Here is a 9461-nt window from a genome sequence, read left to right on the forward strand (position 1 = left end):
TCTCGTTGCCAAGCCTCTGTCAGGATCCCACCCCTGACAGAGACCCTACTGTATCTTCCCCTACAACACCCTCTGCCACAAGGTGTTGCCTGGTTCCAACCCAGTCAGCTTTCTGATCTAACTTCCTGCCTGACCCCCAGTTTACCCACTATGGTGGGGAGTGGCCTAATGAATAGCACCCTTAGCTCCCCCCGGAGGCCCGGCTGTGAAATGTATTGGTGTCTGTGATACCTGATCAGATGAACTCCTTCAGTGCCATCGGACGCACCATAGCTCCCCATAGTAGCGGAGCCACAGTACTGCAACGACCAGGACTCTGGGGCGCTGCACCTCCATCTAGGCAGCCATTCACTAAACAAACTAGGCCACCCCTCCTACTGTATACACCCCATAGAACACCTGCATCTCCTCTCATTTCAGCTGAAGGCTTTGCCTCATTCTTCAAGCAGACGTTTAATAACTTCAGGGAAATCTTTGGACTACAGTCCCCACAGCCCCTCCTCATAACTACTCAGCTTTCAGCCTTCAAAATCAGCTTCTCCACCATTATAAATGAACTTTCCTCTCTACTCTCCAGATCACATCTCACCACCTGTGCACTTGACCCAATCCCATTCCACTTCATCCCAAACCTCACGACAGTCTTCATCCCAACCCTACCTCATCTCTTCAACCTATCACTAACAACTGGTGTCTTCCCTTCATGCTTCAAACATGCCTTATGCTTCAAACACCCATCCTCAAAGAGCTCTCCCTCCTTTGTGTGCCATGGCTTTCAGTATCATCTCTATGCTGATGACACACGGATCTACCTCTATAGACCTGATATCACCTCCTTACTAACTAGAATCCTACAATGTCTGTCCACTATTTCATCCTTCTTCTCTGCTAGATTTAAAAAAATGAACATAGAAAAAAAAAGAATTCATCATCTTTCCCCCAACTCACTCAACCCCACCCAACAGACCTATCTAAAAGTCAATGGCTGCTCACTCTCCCCAGTCCTGCAAGCTTGCTGCTTCAGGGTAACCCATGAGTCTGATCTCTCCTTCACACTGGAGCGCCCGCTAGGGCCTAGGGGATACTCGGTACCAGGTCCAGTGGTCATTAAAGGGGTGGTCACGGTGGCAGCGACCCGGTCTGTGGTCCTGGGCGTCCAAGTTAAAGGGAAGGACTTTAAAGGGGTTGTGGAATAAAGAATGTTCATGATGCTGGAGCGCCCCCACGCGCAAGGGCAATGGGGTACTCGGTACCGGGTCCCTCTCGGTTTCTGAGGAATGTCATGGTGGCCCGACCCAGTCCGTGGCCCTTTGAGGGGCGCCCAATTAAAAGGGTGAAGTTTGTCTAGTGTTCGTGACGCCACCTGTGGTGTTCGGTCAGGGCGACCGACGCTGCTTAGGGGTCCGCTGGGGTCATGGAATGGCAGCTAGATAATATACCTTCCCACAGGTGATGTATGTCCCCAGGGCTTCCCAGATGTGTAGGTGGTGATGGTGGACGATGTAAGGCGCAATGAATAATGAGGACACAAAGGTTGCAGTCTCTTTACCTTTTACTGAAGACTTCAGTGTCCACAGTCCAGAGTACCGTTCACATGGCAGGCAGAGTCCGGCTGGTCCGAAGGCACATCCAGAGTTCTCTTAACCAGGTGGAAATCAGTAGCCTTCCTACTAGCGCCTGGGTGTTGTAGTACTTCCCTGCTGAGCACCACGGGATAGTCCTCACAACTTTCGTGGATGTTTCTGATGTTCTCTCTCTCTGTCCCCCAGATGGTATGGATAGGATGAACCCGTATGACTGGGATGGCCTGAGGCTTGTTTATAGGGACCCTAGAGACGCCCCGACCCCCACAATTTGCCACCGTGTCTTCTTAGGTATTAAGGTCGGGCAGCCAACTTGGAATTGACTGTCCTGCCGGTCTCTGAAGTAATGCGTAGAGTCAATTACTCCCTCAGTGTTCCGGCCACCGGCTACGCGCCTCAGAAAGAGGCTGCTGATCTTGGGGCAGAACTCCTCCCGGTATTATCTCCTTGTGCTGTGACTTCGTTTCTCACTCTCTACAATACAGTTCTCTTCATGTCCTTTCTTAGGATACTGCCGCACGTGGGGCAGGCGCAGCTCCATGTCTTTCTGTCTCGCTAGGCCTCTGTCAGGATCCCACCCCTGACAGGGACCCTCTGTCTGCAGCTCAGATGTTCCTCCTTTCCCCCTGTCTGCCTGACAGGTGTTGCCTGGGCAAAGCCCAGCCAGCGTCTCTCTAACTTTCTATCCAACCCACCAGTTTTACCCTTCTGTGAGGAGTGCCCTACTAGATAGGAGCATGGCTCCCCCTGGTGGATTGGAGTGTGAAATGTGTTGTGATGCCGTGATACCTGGAAAGATGAACTCCTTTAGTGCCATAAGACGTAATATCACTCCTCCTGGTGGAAGAATGACATTACAGCAGCAACCAGGACTCTGGGGCGCTGCAATGCCACCTGTGGTATTTGGTCAGGGATGACCGACGCTGCTTAAAGGGGTCCACTGGGAATGATAGTACTGCAGCAGGGATGGTATGGCTCCCCACAGGTGAAGCTGGATCCCCAGGGCTCCCGGTGTAGTGGGTAAAGATGATAGATGGTGTAGTGCCAGAAAGAATCAGAGGACACAGGGTTGCATTCTCTTTACCTTATACTCATGGTAGTCTGCCAGGGTATGGATCACAGGTGATGATGAGGTCCGACCAGCCTGGAAGCAATTAGGAATCCCCTTTGCAGGTGGGGTTGAAAGCCTTCCTGCCTGCGCTGTTGTGTGCGTCCCTTGCTGCCTATGGCTTCTCACAAGGTCCTCTCTCTCTGTCCTATATGTAGGACAGTACCCGCATTGCAGGCAACGCAAGCCTTTTTACAGGTGTCTCTGGTTGCAACTCCAGGCTCTATATGTTGCTGTGCCTTTGGGTGTGGTTGTGGACAGACGACTTGAAATCTCCTGCCCTCCGGTTTGTGCTGTGGGGCATATAGTCCCACACAGCCTTGGACTCCCACTGTCCGGTTCCTGCTCTTCAGCATGGAGGAAGCCCAGTCGCAGCTCCCCTTCAGCTCCTATGCTTTCTTTCCCCTTGCACGTTCCACAAATACAACATTTTCTAACTCCTCCACTCCTGGTCTGGAGCTGCAGAACCTCATGTCTGCACAGCTCCAGCTCTCTTCTCCAACTCCTCTCTCTCTAACTACTCTCTAACTCCTCTCCCAAGCCAGAATATCCAGGGAAGCCACCCTTAAACCGGGTCAAAGCTCCCCCTTCTGGCCTGGGATCAGAACATGTTGCATGTATATGTGTCACCTGTTAAAGGGATCCTCCTTGTTTCCAGGCATGGCATCACCCTCCCTGAGAGGAAGGCAACACCACTGTAACAACCGCTTCCTGGGGTGTTACAAAACCACTTATCCAAGACCTTTTAATTTCCTGCTGACTCCAATTCAAAAAGTGTTTCTCGGATCCATAAATTCCTTAATCTAGAATCTGCAAAAACACTTGTGCATGCCCTCATCATCTCCCACCTCGACTACTGCAACCTCCTGCTCTGTGACCTCACCTCCCTTCTACCGTAACACTTTTGCACCCCTTCAAACTATCCTAAACTCTGCTGCTGTACTAATCCACCTGTCCCCCCGCTATTCCCCTACCTTTCCTCTCTGTCAATCCCTTCACTGGCTCCCCATTGCCCAGAGACTCTAGTTCAAAAACTCTAACCGTGACATACAAAGCCATCCACAACCTTTCTTCTCCATACATCTGTGACCTATTCTTCTGGTAGTTACCTGCATGAAACCTCTGATCTTAACAAGATCTCTTTCTCTACTCCGCTCTTACCTCCTCCCACAATCACATACAAGATTGTTCCCATGCATCTCCCTACTCTGGAACTCTCAACCCCAACATATCACACTCTAGCCTACCGTGGAAACCTTCAAAAGAAACCTGAAAATCTACCTCATCTGACAAGCTTACAACTTGCAGTAACCCTCGTTCCACCATACCGCTGCACGACCAGGTCTCCCCTCAACTACCGTATTTTCACTCATCCCTTGTAGACTGTGACCCTCGTGGGCAGGGCCCTCTCTCCTCCTGTACCAGTTGGTGACTTGTTTTGTTTAAGATTATTCTTGTTATTTATCATGTATACCCCTTTTCACATGTAAAGCCGTGGAATAAATGGCGCTATAATAATAAATAGAACAAGATATATAAGGACTATGCTCCCAGGCCACATTTCAGGCATACAAAACAACTAGTAGGCAGAAAGCGATTTTCTCTACCTGCTACGGGACTAGACTACAAACTCTCCTGGTTTAAGCTCATCACCAGCACCTACCCTGATGCTCCGCAAGGTGACCATTCCCATAGTCCTTGCAGACTCACAGAGCTAATCAATGACCGATATCTACACCTCAGCCATTAGCTTGTAGGTGGAAGCCCACAATGAAACTCACAGGCCCACCACATGGAAATCTGTTAGTTACCAGCTTCAAATGCATTCTGTGACTCATTTACTAAGCTTCACTTGGCAAGACTGACTGCCAACCTGTCTTTCACTTTAAGTTCAGTGTTCAGTCAGAGAGGAAATCTCCTGCAGCTCCTCACAGGCCAATTAGTCATCACACTCAAACTTTGCAACCTTACAGTTACTCTCCACTTTACATGTAGGTTATTAGCCCTAATAACCAATGTCTTTTGTTTGACCACCAATATTCCAGTCTGGCATGCTATGCTGCTCAACACATCTCTATAGCCCCTTTCTATCGGCTTACACCTATCATCACCCAATCAGGCACCATGCTCCCTATTTGCTTAGATTGAACAATACACCTTTTTATTGTCTGTCAGAAGCCTCCCATTGCATTAGTCAAGTCATAACAAGATTCTGATACATTGGTACTGGAGGGCATCTGTTGTGAATTCTGCTCTTGGGCTCCCTCCGGTGGTTGTAAGTGGTAGCGCTGCTGTCTCTGAATCACAGCATTTATCAGGTGTTTTCACTTTTTGCAATTTGGACAGGGCTATTTAGTCTTGCTTCACCCTTTAGTCAGTGCCAGTTGTCCATTGTTCCTGGAGGATTCACATCCCTGCCTGGTCTCTTCTGCTTTGCAGTTCTTTTCAACAAAGATAAGTTCTGGCCTTGATTTTGCTGTCCACATGCTGTGGTCTTATTGTTCAGTTATTTTCCATGTTTTGTCTTGTCCAGCTTGGTCTGTATAAGGATTTGTTTAGCCAAGCTGGTATCTCTGGAGATGCAGATATACTCTCCATGTCTTTAGTTAGCTGTGGAGTTTTTGTATTTTCTGTGGTGGATATTTTCTAGTATTTTAATACTGACCGCATAGTACTCTGTCCTGTCCTTTCTATTTAGCTAGAAGTGGCCTCCTTTGCTAAATTCTCATTTCAGTCTGTGTATGTTTTTTCCCTCTCCTCTCACAGTCAATATTTGTGGGGGGCTGCCTGTTCTTTGGGGATTTTCTCTGAGGCAAGATAGTTTTCCCTTTTCTATCTCTAGGGGTAATTAGTCCTCCTGCTTTGTCGAGATGTCTAGGGAGCGCTAGGTACATTCCACGGCTACTTCTAGTTGCGGTGTTAGGTTCAGGGTCTGCGGTCAGTACAGGTACCACCTTCTCCAGAGTACGTCCCATGCTGCTCTTAGGCCACCAGATCATAACAGGCATCCAAGTCCATCTCGCGGATCCTGCAAAGCAAAACCATATTACAGTAAAGGGCAACAGAACATATATACATGAAGTACATAGTCTTTAAAGAGGACATGCTACATAAATGATGGACAGCAGTCCATATACTGCAACATAAAGGGGTTTCACGTTTCATCCTCACCAAGTGCAAATCTTGTGCTTCCTTATCATTGACATTACAAATCCACAAGAATTACTTAGCCTTTCATCGGAACTTGACCAAAACAAAGGAAAACACCGTCTGGACTTCAATTAATCACCAGGGGAGGACGTAAAGAGATGAATTGCTTCAAGGCAAGAACAAAAATGGGGCATGTTGCGGCAGGGTCATGTCACCATACTATCTTCATAACAGGGCACTTGTGCCTTTTTTGGTTCCCCGGCCCATCTATTGCAGAAGCAAAGGTAAATGGCTTGTTTATACCAACCTCTTTTGGGCGCCCCTTCGCAAGATCTAAAGCAGCTATGTAGTCAGTCTTTCTGTAATATTAGTCCATCACTCATTTGTGCTATCCTCCCATGCCTGGCATTGTGTGGCAAGAGTTGTCATCTAGCCAACTCCTAGATAAGTTAAAACAAATACTATTAAGACAAAAATCCTTTTCAAATAAGAACATAGACTTACTATTATACCCCACGTTGTATATCTTAATACGGGTTGACATATATATATATACAGATTGGCACAATTGTAGACAAACATTGACAGGCACAGGATGAAACCATTCGAGGCAGATATGCTGACAGTTACATGAGAACAGAGGGATGTGCTCTTCCTTCTCCAGCAGACAGGCTGATTTTTACATTTCCTATTGTTTGTGCTGCAGCGTCCAGAAGTGTGGTTGTGTACTGCTGAGACAAGGCGTGTGGCTACATATCGCTGAGTAAGGGTGGGCATGTTTGTGCGGTGCTGAGTAAGGGTCTATGTGGTTGTATGTTGCTGATTTAAGTCTTGTAGCATTCTTTCTAATCTCACAATAAGTAAGGTGTGACCTGAGCAACAGAGCTCTGTTCTGAATGGACTTGACCTTAGTACATTAGGTCATCTAGAATAAACACAGAACTATATCCCACATCCACAACAGCTCTTTAAAGGGGTGGCGAAGAATAGGGGTTAACAGATTCTGCTTAGTTTTCGAAGACAGGGCGCTAGAGGAATTTAACATTGGCATTACTGATGCTGTGGGTGATGGAGCACTTTCTATCTTCGTCAGGAGGACAAGAAGAGAAAGCTTAGGGGACATGGGAGGGGGTTAGTATCAGGAAGCCATACTGCACTCCTGAGGGATACAATGGCCACATGAGTTAAAGGAGTTGTCCCTGTAAATAGTAGAGATATAGTCCTTTATATTTAATTCTAATATTTCCTTGCAAGGGATAGAATTATCACATGTGCAATACTTTGGTAATAATAAAAACATGACCTGTTTGTGGGCCTTGAGGACTGGATTTCAGGAACACTGCTATACAAATGTATTTTGGGGAAAAAGTAAAATGCAAAAAAAGCCTTATCCAAAGCAACCCTCCCAAAAAAAACAAAAAACACCACTGACCATGAAAAGTCACCAGGACACCACAAACCAAAACACATTGTATGTAGTGCCTAAAGTAACATATGATTGAAGTGTTTTTACCCCCACAAAAAGTCAATTAGAAATGCAAAGAAAAATATCAATGAACAGGTAATTCTCCTGGAAAACACTGTGAGGGAACCCGCCCTTAGGATCTTAGTACACTTTTGGGGAACAGAAACTTGAGTGGCACTTTCCAAATCTCAAAACTACTCCAAACCTGTGACGCTAGTCACTTCTCACAGCCAAGCCGTGAGTCAGAGTGGTCAGAGAGTCCAAGGTCAGAAGCCAGGAGGGTGCGTCATAAACAGAAGGGAAAGACAAAAGAGTAGTCAGGTAATGTTCTGAGGTCAGAATACAGGGAGGATAACGGATCAGAAACAGGCTTATGGCCAGAACAAAGGTCAGGCAACAGATCAAGCATGTACAACTCAAGGCACAGGGAGCACAAAGCACAATGTACGTCTGGCAGTGGTCTGGGAGAAGGTGCTCAGTAAAGTAGGCATGGCCATTACCCGGGATAGTGAATACCTGAGACAGCCGACGTTTCACAGTCTCAGATTAGCTAGTCTAGCTGTCAATAAGCATACCGACAACTCAGCACGCCCTTGAACCAGACTGGATGGTCATGCTGTCAATCAAAGTAAAGAGCACGCCGCTGTACCAGATTGGACGGCCGCGCTGTCAGTAACTGCATCCCAGACACCCTGAGGGGTGGAACCGTGACAAAACCATATACTTTCCATTTAGTGGCACTGGCTACGTGCACATAGAGTCTTTTTGCTGACTTGTTTTTTTAACAAAACTGAGCAGAACCTCTAAGTTTTCAGGAGTTTTGCATTTTTCAGAGGGATTTGGAGAGTTTCACTCAGTTTCCACTTAGAATTTCTGCTCCAAAACTCCTATAAAAACCCTGCATGTGCACAGCCTGTTTCTGCTCTGGAAACTCAAAAAACAACTTTATGTGCACATACTCTAAGGCTACGTTCCCAAGATGAGTTTTTGGTGAGTCTTTTTTTTCTAAAAAAATGCAAGTAATCTATTTTTGTTACTGGGTGCAGAAACGGTGCAGAAAATCTGCAACATCAAAAACTCAAAATTAACTATTTTTTTCAGAATTTCAAGAGCAGTAACTGAGCAAACCATCTACGTTTTTGAGGAGTTTTTAATTTTTGTGAAGGATTTGGAGAGTTTCCACTTAGATTTCTCTCAGCTTCTGCTCCAAAAACGCCACAAAAACTCTACGCGTACATAGCCATTTCCTTAAAAGCTTGGAGGTTCTGCTTCATTTTTGCTCAAAAGACTCCATTTGTACATACCCTTTCGCTACATTTTTTTATTTTTTTATTTTGGTGTGCATCCTATTCCAATATTCTTTAAATTCCCTTAAGAAATGCTTAAGGAAAAGAGAAATGCTTCAGGAAAAGAGAAGTTTTGTTTTTGAACACTCCCAAAAAATTCGGTATGAACAAAGCCTAGGGGAAACTTATGGTCGTTGCTCTCCACCATGACTAGTAGATTGTCACGAATAGAGGACACCACCTTATTGGCTAACAAATTCTTTAGGGTAAGTTCATGTGTGGCAATCGCAGTGGGTTGTTTGACTGTGATTTTCGGAATTTGCCTGTCCTTGAGCGTCTTTTATGTGTGTTTTCACAGTCGTTGTAACATCTCCTTCACTATGTATTCATTCATAAAGTATAAAATCTTTTTACAATGTTTTGGACTTTTTGATCGTGAGGTTCGTTTCTTTTTGTTTTATCTTTTTTTCTATTGCCTGATAACACAATAAAAAATGACAGTGAAAAAAATGCACACTTTGTAATGTGTTTTAGGTCTTCTTTACTCATACAAGTATGTATAAAACACGTAAGTGAAAAAAATGTACCAGTGTCATCAATGTTTTCCATCAATGTGTCACCCGTGTGTCCGTTTTTACTAAGTGTGTCATCAGTAAATTTCCAGTATGGATGAAGAAAGAAAGAAATTACAAAGCTTCTCCTATACTTTTCAATGGTAAACACGGATGACACAAAGATAACATCCGCGTGCTGTACGTGTTTTTTACAGACCCATAGACTTGTATTGGCCCTTGTCATCCATACTGCTGGAAAAAACTGACATGTCTCCATGTGTTTTGCACGGACACGTGACCCGTGTAAAAACTCGG

General features: G+C 45.7%; 1 long non-coding RNA gene across 1 annotated transcript; it reads right to left on the minus strand.

Annotated features, from left to right (window-relative positions):
* Positions 1–4825: 4825 nt before the first annotated feature.
* LOC143769028 (uncharacterized) lies at positions 4826–6579 on the minus strand. The gene is made up of 2 exons (XR_013214170.1): positions 6472–6579; positions 4826–5719 (listed from the first exon to the last, which is right to left on the minus strand). It is a non-coding gene; the product is annotated as an uncharacterized LOC143769028 (long non-coding RNA).
* Between the last annotated feature and the right edge of the window lie 2882 nt (positions 6580–9461).

This window comes from Ranitomeya variabilis, chromosome 4, assembly GCF_051348905.1.
Source record: "Ranitomeya variabilis isolate aRanVar5 chromosome 4, aRanVar5.hap1, whole genome shotgun sequence".
Classification (NCBI taxonomy): Eukaryota; Metazoa; Chordata; class Amphibia; order Anura; family Dendrobatidae; genus Ranitomeya; species Ranitomeya variabilis.